The sequence below is a fragment of the Sylvia atricapilla genome, chromosome 6 (genome assembly GCF_009819655.1).
Source record: "Sylvia atricapilla isolate bSylAtr1 chromosome 6, bSylAtr1.pri, whole genome shotgun sequence".
Classification (NCBI taxonomy): Eukaryota; Metazoa; Chordata; class Aves; order Passeriformes; family Sylviidae; genus Sylvia; species Sylvia atricapilla.
Genome location: NC_089145.1, coordinates 48,911,896 through 48,928,964, shown reverse-complemented (window position 1 = coordinate 48,928,964; position 17,069 = coordinate 48,911,896). Strand labels below are relative to the sequence as shown.

Below are 17,069 nucleotides of genomic sequence, written 5' to 3'. Positions count from 1 at the left end.
CAGGAGTGTCTTGTTCATTGATGCAGACCTGCCATCTTCACTTAACATCCTGCACATAGGCATGGAGCATTCCTGAGCTTGGAAGAAGTGATCATTGAAAGCCTCACCTCAAGGTCTTTATAATGATGGAGTTATAGCAGAATAGCTTTATTTCCATCCTTCTATTTTCAATTCTGTACTCTTGGAAGAAGCCAAAGCAGTAGGGCACTAGAACATATTTTGTGAAACAATGATCAGATGCCTGAGTTAACAAACACCAAGTTACCCTTGTGCATCAAATTACCTAAGTGCATCAAATCAGTTACCTTGTGCCTAGTTCCAGACAGCTATATGAGATTTGTTTTAGCATTCCATTTCCCCCCCCCCCCCCCCCATATACAACAGAATATCATGCTTTTGTTACATTTTTTATACCTGTACAGACAGCGCTTGAGAGTTTGTTAGAATGGTTCTGTTTTACTGCATTGGTAGTCACTACTCCTTATTCTGGTTTTAACAATTACTTTTCCATGCTTTCACTGAGATATAATGAATAGTCACCAATATGCTTTTCCATTCTTTTGATGGAATGGGACAGGAGTTGATATCAATATTCATAAAGTTGGTTTTCTTACTTCCTCAAAACCAGTGATAAAATACTCAGATCTTCCAGTCTTGGCTAGTTTCCTGCACCTATTTACAGGTTTATTTATTCAGTTTTGTCAATTGAACCATCGATACAAAAGCATTTCTTTAATGCAGCTGCATAGTTTATTTCTTGCTGAATATGTTACTCAGAAATAGCTACTGGTTTGTATCTAAAAGTCTGTGACCCATTCGTCCAGGGTTTCATTTTTTACATAAACAAAACTGACTTTTCAAAATAGGACTCACAACTTACTGTGTCTGTCTCCACTGCCTTGTACAGTCTGTGGCATCTGGATGGTCTGTGAATTTCCAGGTGGGATGGTTAGAGCTGCTGGGGTTCAGGAAACTGGTGACTGACCCATTTCAACAGTCTTGTTGTGGAACTCTAACCTCTGTAAGCCAGCAGCCATTCTATAACTACTGCTGCTCACTTTGGAGGTTAACTGCCTATGTTTGGATATTCTGGTATGTCTTGATCTTTCTAGGCTGTCACTGATATATATCTGTGTGTATGTATCTATGATCCTGCAACTGGATAATCCTTTCTTTGGAAACTGCCTCTTTCAAATGAAGTGGATCTTAGCAGGAAGCTGAGCTGTCTATGGATGAATTTCTTTGCTTAAGGAACTTTGCATGCTGGGATAGTATTTTTAGATTTGCAGAAAGTGGTAAGGGTTGGCTGCAGAAGAAAGAAATGGCTGGTTACTTTGGTTGACCACCTACAACGTGTAATCTTCCCCTTTGCTAAGCAGAGTTGCATTGATAGCATATTAATATATTAACTCAAAATAGAGAAGCGTCCATTCCCTGTGGAGTATGCTGCACCTGATTCTGTCAGTCAGGAGCAAGTGAAATGGATGTTGTCAGACCAATTTGAGAAGCTCCGTGTGCTGATACAGTGAGTACACTGATAGAACTGTAAACCTTAGAGTTGCAGAAAATGATTGTTGGGTTTTCATGTGGCTGTCAGACTCAGATTGCATCTGTTCCATGCCCCTATTTCCAAAAGCCAGCATTCAAGCAGTTATTTGTTCCCAGCTGATGCTTAGGAACAGTGAGCTCTGTAAGAGCTCATGAAATTACAATTTTTGCATTTGTCAATGCTCTATTTGAAAATAGAATTCCTGTTTTCAAGACAATGACAGATAATATTGTGATTTCCTTCTGTCACTGCAGGATGCCTGGCTTCTACAACCTGTTTCTCTGGTTTACTGAGCCTTTGAATCCATGCCTGAATATAAAAAACTGGCTTGTTGAACTTTGAGTTTGGGCATTTAGAAGAAAGAAATGAATAGACTAATACAAAAATTGCTTGCTCTGTTCTGTGCTGTCTGAGAGTTGGTCTCTAAGTGGTTTGGAGGTATAGTGTAGAGTTTCATGTAATGGTATGAACAGCTAAAAACTTTGCAAACTGTAGTAAACAGTGTAGTAAACACTCTAAAAGGCATGGTGGATGCCTAGTTTGAAAGTGGGAAGTTAGTGTAATGACACTGGTTTTATTTGTTGTACTGGGGTTTTACTGTAGCACTCCAAGATACCAAAATTCCCTGCAACTTTGAGGAATATTTTACTTTCTGTAAAGATGAAGTTGTATGTTTTCCAGAGAACTCTCAAATGGCAGATCAGGTTAATAACAAAAGCTGGTTTGAGCACATTTCTGCAGACTTCTGTCCTGACCTTATATGACATGTTGGCCTAAGGCCTAGGGCATGAGCAGTTTAGTTTTGGAAAGTACTGCTGCTCCCAGAATGCATTTTTCTCTGGTGGACATTCACCAGTATCACCTGCAGCAAGATATCAGGTGCAGGTTTGGTACAACATCCACAGTGTTTGTATTCAGTTCTCTCCTTTGAGTCTCTCAGGAAGAATTACTCGGTGTGAGTAGAAGTCATCTCTTATTTACAAATTTGCCAGACTTGTAGATGATGGTTCTGTTTGTGGTGGCAGGAATCTCAGCTACGAGAACTGGGAATCATAACACTAACAGCCATTCTTGTCTGAAGTCATACTGCTGTTTTTTCCCTTGTTTGAGATATATTCAGTAGGAACAACTTTTCTTTTTGAGCTGATGGGTGTAAGTGTCACCTTGCAAGTGTTGCAGGTGTGACTTGTTGGTTAATGCAATGTCTGTTTGTGGTCCTTTGTGGCTGAAGGAGACCCGCTGGTGTTGCTGGCGAGGGGCAATGGCTGTGGCTGTGACAGCAGGCTCTGAGACTGCTCTTGAACTGGATTCTTGCTGCAGCACATGTGCCATGCAGATCTCAGATGAGATGAAGAGTGTGAGGTCTGCAGGGACCTGGGACTGTTGAATGTCCAAACTGCTGGAATCTGGCACAAGTGGATTATCTTTGCTGGCTGTGCAGCAATGAGATAGGCCCAGGAAACTAGGAAGGAGAGTACTTAGAAGTAAAGACCTTGAAATCTACATTTGGAGGGATCAGAGGCAATACAAGCTCAGGCTTCCTACAGGTTTGTAGGAAGATGATAGAAATCTTTCCAGCTCTTTATGTGAACATTTTGAAATGCTGCTTGTAGGGTCTGGTCAGACCTACTCCGTGATTCAGTGCATGGCTGGTTGTCAGAGGGATAGGTTGGTGAAATGAGAAGGGGTGTGCACCAAATTAAGACTGGGCAGGAAAACAGATTCTTGGCAGACATGTTAACAGTTTATTAGTGTACTAGAGGCCTTGTGAAAACACGCTTGTCAATCTTTCTGCCTTAATACAGAGGGGAGGGCTTTGTTCAGAAAGTTACGTGGTCTTCCTAGATATGTTAGAACTGGAGCGGGCAATGTGCTTACTCTGTAATGTGTGAGCTAAAATAAATGTTTAAAATAGTTTTGCTTTGGCCAGTGTTGTCACCTGTGAGCATACAAAAACAAAAGTGCTGCCTAGCAGTTTTCTTATCATTCTTCTGAATTGTGAGGATTAACATTCTGAGAAGATGATGGCAGTTTACAGTACCTTGTAGTCTGTATACATTTTATTTATTGCTTTATCAAACATCTGAAAGCTCAGGGATGAAGCTAAGTAACACCTAATACTGCTGTGTCGTTCTGTTCCTTAGAGCCTGGTAAATGTGTATGTTAAGGTTCTTTATTTCAAACCACTGCAAAGTTTGAGTAAACATGGATGAGACTGTAAGGCCTCAAGTTGCCAACTATGAATGCCAGAAGGTACAAAGGGGCTTGAAAGAATATTATGCTTCTTCATTTTCAAGATCTAGAATAAAAAGATCAGAAAACTGCCAGTCTTTCAGCTGAAACTTCTAGAAACCTTCTGGAATAACCACCATTTAACTACTAGCTAGGGAGTGAGCTTAAGGCAGATGTGTTAGGAAGACGTTCTGACAGTTGTTAAGCCCTCAATTACATCACTTATCAGGCATTCATAGCAGAAACTTCTTAATTTTTTTTTCAATGTGCATAGCTCTTAAATGTTGTCAGAAGTTCCTCACCCAACTGTCAAACAGTACTCTTTTGGGATTTAGAAATGCAGAGTGCTTGGTCTGCCCCAGGTGGTTTGAGGACACTAAAATTGCAGTGAATTGAAGTGCAATTGTAACTGGGCTTGAGGGCTGTGATCTCTTCTGTAAAGGTTTGCCAGCAAAAGAAGCAGCTCTGTAATAAATGTATTGGTAAAATGTTTCTTTCAAGCTTTTAGGGAGCGTCCCCGGAGTATTTCTTATCAATTGCATTGCAGTAAATCTGTGCAATTTATACATTGGCAACCACTGTATGACCTTGCTATATAACAAAGCACTCAACTTTCCTCGAACTTCACATTTGATGAATATATCTGGGTTGAATGACAGTAATGCTCATTCACAATTTCCACAAATGAGTAGGTATAGATTTTTATATATATGTGTACAATGAGCTGATGTCACTCTGCACTCAGAGCAGGAAGGCAGGCCAGGTGTACTCTCTGTGTGGGTAAAAGAGCAGCACATTCTCATGGAGGCAGAGTACCACTCCACCTTTTTGCCTCTATGCAACCACGATCTATATCAACATGATCTGTCAGGTGTCTTTTAGAAGTGTACAAGGCACGCAGTTTAATTTAACAGCAAGCCCTTAACTGGCATAACTATTCCCATGTTTTGAAAAGGTTAAGAAGAGGTACATAAATAACCAGTGGAATTCTCTAAACTTGTCTTTTCATTGTTCATGTTAGCTTCTGCTGTGGTTCCTGGCTGCAGCCTGGAAGTCCTGGAAATTCAGTAAACACTTCTGGACCACGTATTGTTTGTTGCGTTCTGATAGTGATCCTAAACTCTCCTGGTCAGGGTGAAGTGCCACCAGTACCACCGCTGACTACATCTTTAAGGAATTCATTCATCTGCTCCAGAAGCTTGATGGAGCAGCTGTGCTTCACGCTGGTAGCTAGAAAAAAATGCAGCAGTTACTTTAAAACTGCTTAGAATTCCTTCTTTAAGGATAAGGTGTTCCAGGGAGCAATATGAAACTGTAGCTGAATTCAGATATTTATAATTTCAAGCAGTTTAATTGTGCAGGCTGGGTAGTGTCAATTCAGTGTCCAAATATAGATACTTAAGTGGTTTTTTGTTTCCAGCAGTGGTATTGAAACATTCAGCCAATTTAAGTTGGTACAAGACATGAATGTATAATGAAGTGCATTTTGAGGGCAAGAATTGCATGTGTTGCTGCATAGCCTAGAACAAACCTTAAAGCTTGTGAAAGTTGTTTTTTGCTCTGGCTATCATCTTTCCTTCCTCCCTTTCATTAGAGTGATTTGCAAGAGGTTTGTCGTAACTTTGTGTACATATTGTAAGGACTCTGTGGGTAGTAAGTTCCTGTCAGTAAAATGTAGGTGATGTATCTGATGTATGGTTACATCTGCATCGCCTGGCTGCTTGGGGGAGTAACTTCAACATGAGAACGAGTTACATGAGAAGGGCCAAGGACTGTGGCCGTCCCTTTATAGGATGTGCTGCCTATGCCAGGACTGGAGATGTGGTTTGCCAGCATGATGGCCCTACGTAATTCTCTCATTGGAAGGGAGCAGTGTAGGAGGCAATAGTAAATCATATTGGAGTTGCAGTATGTGTAGAAAGCAGAGGGTAGGCAAAGGTGTTAAAGCAAAAACTAGGTTGAACTGAGAGGAGAATTTTTCAGTGCATAGCAATAATTGTGGGCCCACTTGCTACTAGGTTGCTTGAGGGCATTCCACTTATGTGGAATTATTGTTGCAATTAACTAGTAGTTTCTTGGCATTAAGTGTGTTCAGCTTTAAATCTCTTCCTTTAAGACAATCCAGTTAATTAGAATATGTTATTGCCTAGTTATGTGTTATTTATGCTGTTGACTATAATGCAATTTAAAAAGAACTTTAAAAAAATCTACACAGTGATACCCAAGAATTTTTTTTTTTTTTTTTTGCTATTCAGCCAGGCTCTGTTCCTTCTGCCCTAGCTGTTGTGTGTAGCAGGTCTCAGTAAATATGTAGTCATGTGTATCAATAGTGCATCAATCTTTTCTGCACATTCTAGAGAATTTGAAAAAAAAAGGGGGATGGTATACACATGCTTTTTTTTTTTTTTTTTTTTTTTCTTCAGTAGCACAAATGAAAGAATGGGTTAGATTTTTATTAGTAGTTCTTTCTCCCATTTAAAGAGGTGCTCCCTCTTTTTTGGTGGTTGAAATTACTCTGGCTCTTAGTGACCAAGACAGAGCTATATGAAATGTACATTTTGGGTTAAAAAAACAATTGCCATGGAAATATATGCTTGGATAGCATCACCCTAAATTCCTAATTGCATATGAGGCCTTGCCAAAATTCCTATGCACTTCAGCTGTCTTGAACAGGGACAGAACGTCTGCTCTTAGCTGTTCACAAAACTCTGGAGCTAATGAGTGTTACAGTGTTTTGTTGCACCTGTATTAACATAGTATTGCTTAATTTTAGCTTGTACCTTCTTAGTCATCAGTGTGACTAATTTTTTTACTTTTGTAAAGTAGTCTGACTAAGCAAAATACAGGAAATGGTGATGGTTGGTGGGTCCTAGTTTTTGATCTCATTAGTCATCATTAATATTGAGATTTCCATGGAGACTTCCATGGTGCCAGCATGGCCAAGGAGTTGCTGTCTGAAATGACATGCAGAAGTGATTTTGGGCCTTGGTAGCACATTGCAATGGCAAGTAGAACAGATTGTGTTAAGCTATCACAGGACCTATTTTTGAAAATTGTGGAATATTTAGGTGTTTACAAAGCTGTTTAAGTACTGAAAAGATAGCACATAATTGCTAGTTCATATCTTAGAATATGAACACTTTTACTTAAGTGTTGTATAGTATGAATGTGCACTGGATAACAGGTAAAATAAAAGGCACTTTCTAACTCTAAGTCTTGTGTAGCTATGACATACTGGCTAATAAACATTTTGGCCCATATTAACATTTCTGTATTTATGGTTTTACCATTTGGGGATTTTTCTTATGTGAGCACTGGGAGTTTAGATATGGACAGCAACTGATCTTGTTTTGTAGACTAAAAATTTTCAAAGTTTCTTTTATATGTTGAAGGTGTTTCTTCTGGGATTACACTGCCATAGCAAACAGCTCTTCCAGGACAAAACATGTAAGTAGTGTTCTCACAAAGGATCAAAATATATTTTATGTCTGGGTTTATTGAAGTATATGTCAATCATGTGACTGTCTTATGGCTTAGTAAACAGCACATATGAAGAATTTAGTAAAAGAGATAGTATAGCTGAAAAACAAGATAGTATAGCTTTGCAAGAACTGGATTTTTCTGAATAAGTACAAAAGCAAACATACTATTTTTTATTTATTTACTTACTTGATGTTAACTGTTTTTAAAGCAATGGCATACATATACTGTAATTGTACTCAAACCCATTCTGTAGGAAGAGAAATCATTCATTTGGAAGCATTAAGAACATGGGCATAAATGATTTTTTTGCCAATAAGTTCTTTTCATTAGCAAAGGCTAGAGAGACATTTTCTCTATCAGTCTTTATTTTTCCCAATTAAGGGGAAAATTTATTCTTAATCAGTTACATTTATTTAGATGATCATACTTTTCATATGGTACTGTGTCTACTTTAGAGAACAGCAAAGCTTACAGCCACTGGTGTGGTAGACTCCTTGAAGAAAAGAAGCTTGTGAGAAGCATCCTAGAGAAGGGAGACAGAGGTAAATGGTACCTACTTCCCGAAGGGAATAAAATCTGCTAAGTGAGAAATATGAGGAAAGGAATGGGAAGGAAATAACTGAATCAAACGACATGACTCTTTCAAAGACCTTTTCTCAGGAAGACTGTTTGTGTTAAGAAGTGATGGTGGCAACCTATTTAATTTGCTTTATCTGAGCAACAAAATGTTCAGAGTCCTATTGCAAATAGATCGTGTGGTTAAATCAGTTCTTTGAAAAGAAAATAAAAGTTGAGTTTGTGTATGAAGTAGGGGAAGCTGCTCTGAGTAATTTCAGAGGCCTCCTGAAGAAGGGGAGCTTACTATGTTACAGCTTGGGTCACAAGAAGCAGCGTGAACATATCAGAGAAAATCCCTCTGTCCTGCTTTTCCTGTAGGTCTCTAAGTCGCCTGCTCTTGGTTGCTGTCACTGTTACTTTTCCTCTGGTAAAAGACAGGGCGAAGGGAGAAGAAAAATAGAGGAGACTATGGTAAGGATGAAAACTGTAGACTTTACAAAGGAACAGAGCAGAGCAGCTTCTCACTGTTCCTCCAGGAGATGGTGGATGCTGTTCAGTGCAGTTCTTTGTAGATGGCAAGATATGATGGAATGTAATAAGTGTTTTTTAATCAATAACATTGTGGAGGAAGACCTGTGTGTTTGGGGAGTCTTAAGGCAGACACTTGAAAGGTAGGGGGCAATGTTAAACAGAACCTCATTAGATGGAATTGGAAAAAAACCTGCAGCATAACCAATATTTGTGTGTTCCAAGATCTCTCTCTTCCTGCAGAACATGCGTATCTGGAGCTGTAAGTTGCTGCTGGAGATGCTTTCTTGACTTGATGTTCAAATGAAAAGCCTAAGCAGCTGGGCTATATTCTATATAGAATAGAGTGTTCCGATTTACTGGTAAGAAGGGACTGCATTTGTGGGATGCAGGTTGCTTTGGGAGAGCAGAAGATCCTGGGGCACTCTGTGTTAGTTGTGTTATGCGTTGGATTGATTCTAAGTACAGCATCTTGCCATGAGGAGCATGTGTATCAAAGCTAGCTCTTCAAGGAAATTGTGTGGGTTATGGCTAGGGGAAACATAAATTCACATTGTATTTTAAGCAGAATGTAGTCATAAGTGGAAAAAAAATATGGGATTTTTCTATTATTAATCTTATTAGTGCTTTCTTTAGGTCATTTTTGTCAGCATTGTCATCAGTGTTACAGAAATACTTAAGATCCTGTTTAAAAAAAAAAGGCTGCCTTGTTATTCCTCTATACAATCACAAAGGTCCAACTTCCAAAAGACTTGCGACTTAAATAGAAGAACAGAGACATGCTGGAGAAAGAAAATACACAGACAGTGAACTGCAATGACATTTGTATTTAGAACAACTTTTGGGACAAGTTTGTAGAGGAAATGGAAGAAAAAGGAAAAGATGGTCATATGAGAGGAAAATTAATAGCAAGAAGAGATGGAGTGGAGTACATCAAAGGTGAAAGAGCTGGGGGGAAAGGGATTGAATCAGTAACTAATTACTCATTTATTTAGTGGGAACATTTAGATTAATACCTTAGGAGTGATGAGAATGTTAATGTGGTTTCCAAGTGACACGATGTAGGTGGTTTTCAGAAGAAAACATAGTGTTCATTGTAAATGTATAAGTGAATTTTTCTTAAAGATCACAGATCTCTTCCTCCACCCACACTGTTCTTACACTTCTTGATTTCATCTATTTGCTATGAAATATATTTATTTTTTTAGCCACAGTCATAAGATTCAAGTTTAGGAGAAAAACCCAGTTGATCAGTGGAAGCAGAAGATCGCATTCTGCGTAAAACTGGTCGTATCAAGTGTAAAATTGTGTTCTCCCACGTACAGATTGGAGAACCCCTGTCAGTTGCCTGTAAGCATTAAGCTTGTCCTTTAAGACCCTGGCTTCTTAACATATGTTGATATAAGAGCTGATACACTTCCCTCTCTGAGGCAGAGGGGAAAAGGACTTTAGGCTAGGCAGTCAAACTGGAGAAAGAAGTTGCAAGCCTCATTTGTGTCATCTTTCATCCCACTCATCTTTCCTCCATTTTGATGGAGCCAAGGAACATATCCCACAGCCACCTACAATACTCACCTCTCCTTGCTCTTTGCATGGCTTGAGAATTCCCTTATCTTCTTGTCTGCCCTTGTTTACCCATATGTATCCTTCCAATACAGATTCTAGATGTGCACCCCTCTGCTATCTGTGCCCATATGTGCCAAGTAGATGCACTGAGTGGTAACTGTTGTGTAATAATGAGAACATAAAGTAATTAGCATCTACTAGGATCTGAATTAAAGAAGATAGAATGTTAAGATGCTTCATTGAAATTTACCAAGTCCTTGAAGCTAAGTTCAACTTGGAGAGGTAACTCTTTCTGTGGGAATTCCTAACTTGATTGGTATTGTAAGAGTCTGGCAAATTTTTGGGTAGCTGGCTTACTGCTCTGCAAAGTAAAAAGAAATAGCTGAAGCAAATAAGGCTTGTCAGTTCTCTCTGCTGCTCAGTTTGTCCTGCTTCACCCATCAACTTGTTGGATATTTTCAATCAACTTTGGTGGAGTGTGAGTACTCTTTACAGAGCTAGACCTCTTTGCTAGAGGAAAAGCTGTGTTGAGAATTGTTCACCTGCTTGGCCTGTTTGTCAGGTAGTGACCACGTGTGCTGGTGGTTTTGCCCAACATGCACAGTTGTACTGAAACCTGCAAAAGGAGATGCTGCCTGGCTTGTGTGGTCATGTGGGGAGGGAACAGAAAGCAACGTAGAGTCCCAGAAGAGACGAGAAGGGTGACAGAGCACTGCAGGGATTCTGTGGCTACTGGAAAAGAAAGCAAGATACGGATCCAGAAGAAATCAGGCTCCATGTAGTTTGCATCATGTAGAATTAATTTTTTTAAACCAGCACAGTTAAAAATTAACATAGTGTTTACTTAGCGCAATGGTCATATTCACAGTTTTGTAACAAAGGTTGCAAACCTGTATTTTTACCCAGTTAGAGAGAGGGAAAGGTAGGTGTCTTTACAGTGCTTGATGACAGATCTTTTAAAATTTTTTTGTTATTAAACCTGACTGTAGCTCTATGGAGTGTTGCAGTGAGCTTCTTGGTTGTCATGTGTATGTGAAAAGCTGGGGCTTTTGTTAATGATTAAATGGATTTTTCTTACTGACCTATTATTTGGAAAGATCTGTATTTTATCATGCAAGTTTGGCATTGCTTCCATAAGAAAATGTGGTCCTGTGATGAAGTCAAATTCTCTAATACCATAAGTATTAAATAAAATGCTAAAGCAGTCATGGTTGTTTTTTAAATAGAACAACAAAAATGCATTCACTTGGCAGTTGGTGGCAGTTCTTTAGTACTTTTAGGGTTTTGTGTGGACTTCTCATTGTTACCTTCTAAAGCTGTTAGGTGAACATGCTTACTTTTTAAAGCTGTAAGTCAACAGGAGGCATATTTTACAGCCCATTAAAATATTATTTTTGTGTGTGGCGTGGAAACCAGTTCAAAGTGTGACCCAACACAAGTGCTCTTTGATAGCTGTATTAGAGAGGGAGATGGATCATTTACACCCCTCACTGCCAGTTTTGGCATGATTCTTTTTGTCAAGCCAGCTGATACACTATATTTGGAAATGTGGCTCTGTTCTGTATTACTAAGCTTATTCATCATTGCTGTCAGTGCACTTGCTCATTGGAGAATGCTTTCAGGAATTTTCAACAACGTTCATTTGAAAGAAAACATGACATAGTACTTAAAAGCTATTCACCAGAATGCAACCAGAAAGCCAAAGTCAAAAAGAAAAATACCCAGATCGTTTTTCCAGTGAAATGTGTGCTGCTTCTTCAGACATTCATGAAGTTTGGGGTTCATCTGAAAGGCTTTTTGTTTCATTTCTCCCCAGGTAGCGCAGCTATATTTTATATATATATATATATATATATATATATATATATATATATATATATATATATAAAATATGTATTTATTACTTCTTCTGTTGTCATACAGGTACTGGCAAACACCCCTTCTTTTCATTGCTCTACCTAAAAGAGGATTCATACATTGTTTCTTTCTAAACAATAGTTTTAGTTGCTAAAAAAGAGACTTTTTGTCTGAAATTTTATTTAAAATGAAAAAAATATACTTTTTTTTTTTCCCTGAAGTTACAAATATTTCTTGGAATTCTGGTATTATTTTTTTAATTGAAATTTAACTCTAAAATCTGTTTTATGAACTGAATGACAAAAGGTAGTTTATCAAAGGAAGCACACTTACTTTCTCCGGATTGAGTCTCCTGCTATTAATATAACCCATCTGGTTAAATACAGCAGAGCACTCCTTAACTAAACTTTTCCCAAACATGAAATTGAATGAACTGTTCTGTTAGATTTCAGAAGTTTTGAAAAAAAAAATTCATAATCTATTTTTAGATTATATATTTTATGAGATATAATGCTGGACTTTTTAATGGTACATAGACTTCACTGTGCTGGTATTCAGAATACATTTTCTAGACAGCTATGTATAGCAGGAAATCCTTTCAAATTATGGCTCTTACTAAACAATACAGCTGTCAAATGCATTAGGTTTAAATAATTGTATCTGTTTCATGTAACTGAACAGTGAATGAAGATAAGTATGTAGGAAGTAGAAACCTGTTTTTCTGATTGGGAATTGGATGAAAAAGTACCCTTTTGATCAAGGTAGATGATTCCTTAAAAGGAAACATTTCCTTAAGCAGGTACCTCAAGATATCAGTCTGATGGTTTTGTTGGGGTTTTTTTTGCGTGAGAGAGACTTGCTGATTTAATCATGCATGCAGAATATTTTCTCTGTAGAAATTCTGATGGCTAAGAAGCAATAGTTAGGCAGGATGCATGTATGAAAGGAGAGAGCAGAAATACTTACAGAGCTTATTTCATATTCATATACTGGTAGCAGTGTACTGAAAAATGCGTTTCTGATTATGGTGCCATCAATCTTATGGGTTGTGTTCAATGAACTTGGTTTTTCTGTTGTAAGTCTGCTCTGTGTTATTTAACATCAGTAGTAGCTGAGATCTATCTTGTATTAGCCTTGAATTTCTTACTTGTGTAGACCAGATTTCAGCTAGATTTTTTGTTTTGGCCTCTGAAACAATGTTCATCTAGGATGGTAATACAAATACAAAGCAGTATTCAAATTTTCCTTTTCATCGTATTTGGGAAGCTGTAGTTCACATCCTCTGAAATCAGCTTTATCTTTAGACATAATTCTTGGCAATACTTTCATTGGAATAATGATTCTTGCTACTAACGTGTTATATACAAGGAAAAATTCAAATATTAATGCTGACTGTATCATATTTAAACAGCTTCATGTATCACTGTATTGTTCTCAATCAGTGGCACTTATTATGTCTCCATGTGTAATATGTGCATAGTTGTCTTTGGTTTTTTTTCTCAGAAATTTACTGATGGATGTTTGTATTTTGAGCAGGTTATTCCTCTCTATACAACTTTAAAAAAAAATCATGGAAAGAAAAAAGCCTGCAGTATATTGGTAGTTGTGTATATAGAACATTTGCTAATACTGTTTTTCCCCAATTTATTGACCAATTAGCTTGCCTCATTCTTGGAAATGAGAAAACAAAATCCTTCAAAATAATTTCATTTTTTCAACCTATGTATCTTAATACTTGTAAGTATCTTGATATAAACTATAGGTGAAAATTTATAACTTTTATCATCAAATACAGTATTTGAGTGCCTTAATTTTCTGATTAGGTTCTTGCTCTTAAGATTTTTGGACTCCATCTCCAATCTTGCTGTTGGATCCATTACAGACCCACCTGACTTGATTCTTCTTAAGAGCAGAAGAGTCTAAAATAAATGTATCAGGATGGCATATAGGAGAGGGGAACACTCAAGTGAATAGGTGATATGCAAATAAAGTCTAAAGTGAAGGATGTACCATGAGAAGACTGCTGGGGGCTAAAGAAAAAAATCAGAGGGAAAGACTGTATCATAGGAAGACCATGAAAATAAACTTTAAGGTCATTTTTTGTTGGTATTGTTATTCTTTGCCTCACACTACATCTCATATTGACCTTTTATATTAATCCTATTTCCAATGAGTGCTATTATAAATTTAACATGGGTTGCATAATGAGCGTTATTGCCCCCTTTATCTGAGCTGAAAAATATTAAGAAATCTCATGTCAAATATAACTGTTTGTGGTAGAGCAGCACATTTCAGGAGGATGTCCAGTGTTCATTCACAATCATCAAGAGATCTGATCAGACAGTGGTTCTCACACTGAATCTCTGGGATCTTTCCTTACCAGCTGCATGTGTGGGCTTTTCATGGTAGAAACTGTATTGGGAAAGGAAGTGATGCAACTCAATGGGGACTGATAAAATTAAGTAGCACAGGTGGGTTGTTTGAGCCACTGACATCTGTGTCAGAGAGTGCTAAAATCGGAATGTGGATGTGCCCCAGGACTTTACAGTAGACTTCTCTGTCTACTCAGAGCTAGTCTTGTTCTTGCACTATGTTTAATGTCAGAAAATTCAAGACTCAGTTTCTTTGCCTTCTCTTTGGAAAACACCTTATAGTTTTGCCTTACTTTTTTTTTTTCCTTTTATGAGGTGTTGCTTCTCAGTCAGTTTTGAGCTCCTTTAATTTTGAGTTAACAATGTTAACTTTGCTTGCTTCCTGATCATTCAGAGTTACTATTTAAAATAAACCTTGGGTTTGGTAGTTTCTTGTTCACTCTAATTTTAATGGAAAAGGAAAGCAGCCAGGTTATATACTTTTGCTACTAGGATTTTCAGCTGCTGGTCAAAACATTGCAGTATTAATACCAGTTGCCAAAGAACAAAACATTTTGGTAGCATATGAAAGGAAACATTTAATTTTGGGTCAGCTAACTACACTGACCAAGGATAAAATTATTCCTTTTATATATACAGAATGCTTAGAACACCTGGAGCCCAAAGCTCTGCTTCTTTACAGTGATTTTTGCATTTTATGGATTTTACTGTGCAATGTGTTGTAACTTAAAGCTGCTGTGGCTGTGATGATCTTGATAACTTAAGCAGATGTTTGACATCTTTGAGATGTCTAACATTGTGGGCATGACTGTCTCTCTCCCATCTCACTGCAAAGTAACTGGACATAGAATCTTCTGTGCTATAAAGGGAGATATTATTTACTGTATAGGCTACTTATAGATATGAAGACTTCAGTTGCAATAACATGTGAAATTGTAGGAAAAAAACCATCTGGATGTTTTTTAGATCTGGAGATTGAGAGGCTCCATTTTCTGCTTTAGCTTCAAAGTTAAATCAGGTTGCTTAGGGCCTTGCCAAGTCAATTTTTTAAATTCTGCAAGGTCGCTTGGAGATGCAGTTAAATCTCTATCCTGTTCAGTGCTCAACCATCCTCGGGGTGAGGAGTTTCCTTATGTCTATGTGGAATTTCCTTTGAGGCATTGTGTTTCTGTTGCCTGTTGAGTTTTTGCTGTGTTTTCAACAGCAATAACAATTATACAGCAGAGAGAAGAATCTGCCTTCACCTGTTGTATAATTCCCTGTCACATTGATGAAGGCAGTAGCAGACTACTTTTCATCTCCAGACTGAAAAAAATTATGTCTTTCATCTTATGTGTTAGCCTTTTAATGGCCTCCTTTTGAATGTGCTCCAGTTTGCCAGTACCTCGTGGTCTGTGTGGCCCAAAGCTGCAGTACTGGACATGTGGCCTCACCAGTGCAAGCAGAGGGGAACAATTGCTTCTCTTGACCTGCTGCTTATACAGCTCAAACTGCAGTTGGTTTTCACTTGTTTATGGGTGCTGGCTTTTGTTGAACTTACAGTCTCCTAGAGTCTCCAGATCCTTTTCTGCAGAGCTGCTGCTGGTCTAGTCTGCAGCTGTGATGCTGTATATGATCTTTTCCTTCCCAATTGCAGGGTACTTGATCTTTGTGTTTGTATAACTTAACAAAGTCACTTCTGGCTTCTTCCTCCAGTTAGTTGAGATTCTTCTGAATGCTGGTCCTGCCCTTCAACGTGTTGGCTGCTTTTCCCATTTCATATCATCTCCAAATGTGCTGAGGATCCTTTCTGTCCTAGCATCCAAATCTGGTGATGTTGGCCAGTATTGTCTACTGAGAAATACTGCACCTAATCAGTTGACATAAAGGATTATGGACCAAAACTCTTTGAACTTCATTATGCAAAGGCATTTTTTGCCCGCCTATTCAGTCCATGTCTCCTCAATTTGACAACTGGGGTGATATGGAAGATAGTGTTAAAAACCTTGCATAAGTCGAAGCATTGGCAACCACCAATTCTCCCTGCTCCATGAAGACACTTACTCTTCTACTTAAGACAGTGCAGGGTTTGCTTTTAGAAGTCTGTTTTTTGATCCCAGTCACATTTATGTCCATGATACTTGGAAATAACTTCTTTTTGAAAGTCATTCTGCATTTTGTACAGCAAATGAGTTGAGATTCACTACTTTCTACTTCTCTGGATCCTTTACTGTCTCCTGCCTCCACCTTGCCTTTCAGTTGGATTTTGTTTAAGTTACCAGTTTCCTGTCATCAGCAATTACCATGACTTTTCAGAGATGGTTGCTAGCAGCCTTCCAGAGACATCAACTGACTTTTTCAGTACTTTGGATGTTTCCTATCTGATCCTGTGTACTTGCATAGGTCCAGCTTACCTACATAGCTTTTTTGCCTTGGTAGCTCCTCTCCCTCAAACTTTGCTACTAGATGCAGAAACATGGTAAACCTGATAGCAGCCCTTGCTGCAACCATGCCCAGAGTGTTGGGTGTCTCAACTTTTTCTGTACCTTTCATCACTAGGTAGCTTCCTGATTTAGCACCTGAATTACACTTTCCCTGGAGTGTCTTCTGCTCATGCTAAAAGCTTTTCTTCTTGCCTTTCACATTCATCTTCAATATCAGGTCAAACAAGCTTTGGCCTCCCTCCTTCATCCTCTGTTTGCCCAGACAACGCATCTATATTCTCCTCCAGTTGCCTGTCCCCACTTCTGCTTTATCTATGTTTCTGTTTCATTTGAGCTCTGTCAGTGAGGAATCCTGTGTGCAATCAGCTGGCCTCCTGCTGAGCCTGCTGATTTTCTTTCATATTGGGAAGGCTTGTTCTGTGCTCAGAGAAGAGAGTTCAGGAAGGTGACTGGCTGTCATGGACTCATTTGTAGCCTCCAAGGTCATTCTGCTTACCATTC

The 17,069-nt window shown here is 38.4% G+C and overlaps 1 protein-coding gene across 2 annotated transcripts in view; it reads left to right on the top strand.

Annotated features, from left to right (window-relative positions):
- The window catches only part of SETD3 (SET domain containing 3, actin N3(tau)-histidine methyltransferase), a 62,509-nt gene that overhangs the window by 6,194 nt on the left and 39,246 nt on the right, over positions 1-17,069 (top strand). The window lies entirely within an intron of this gene.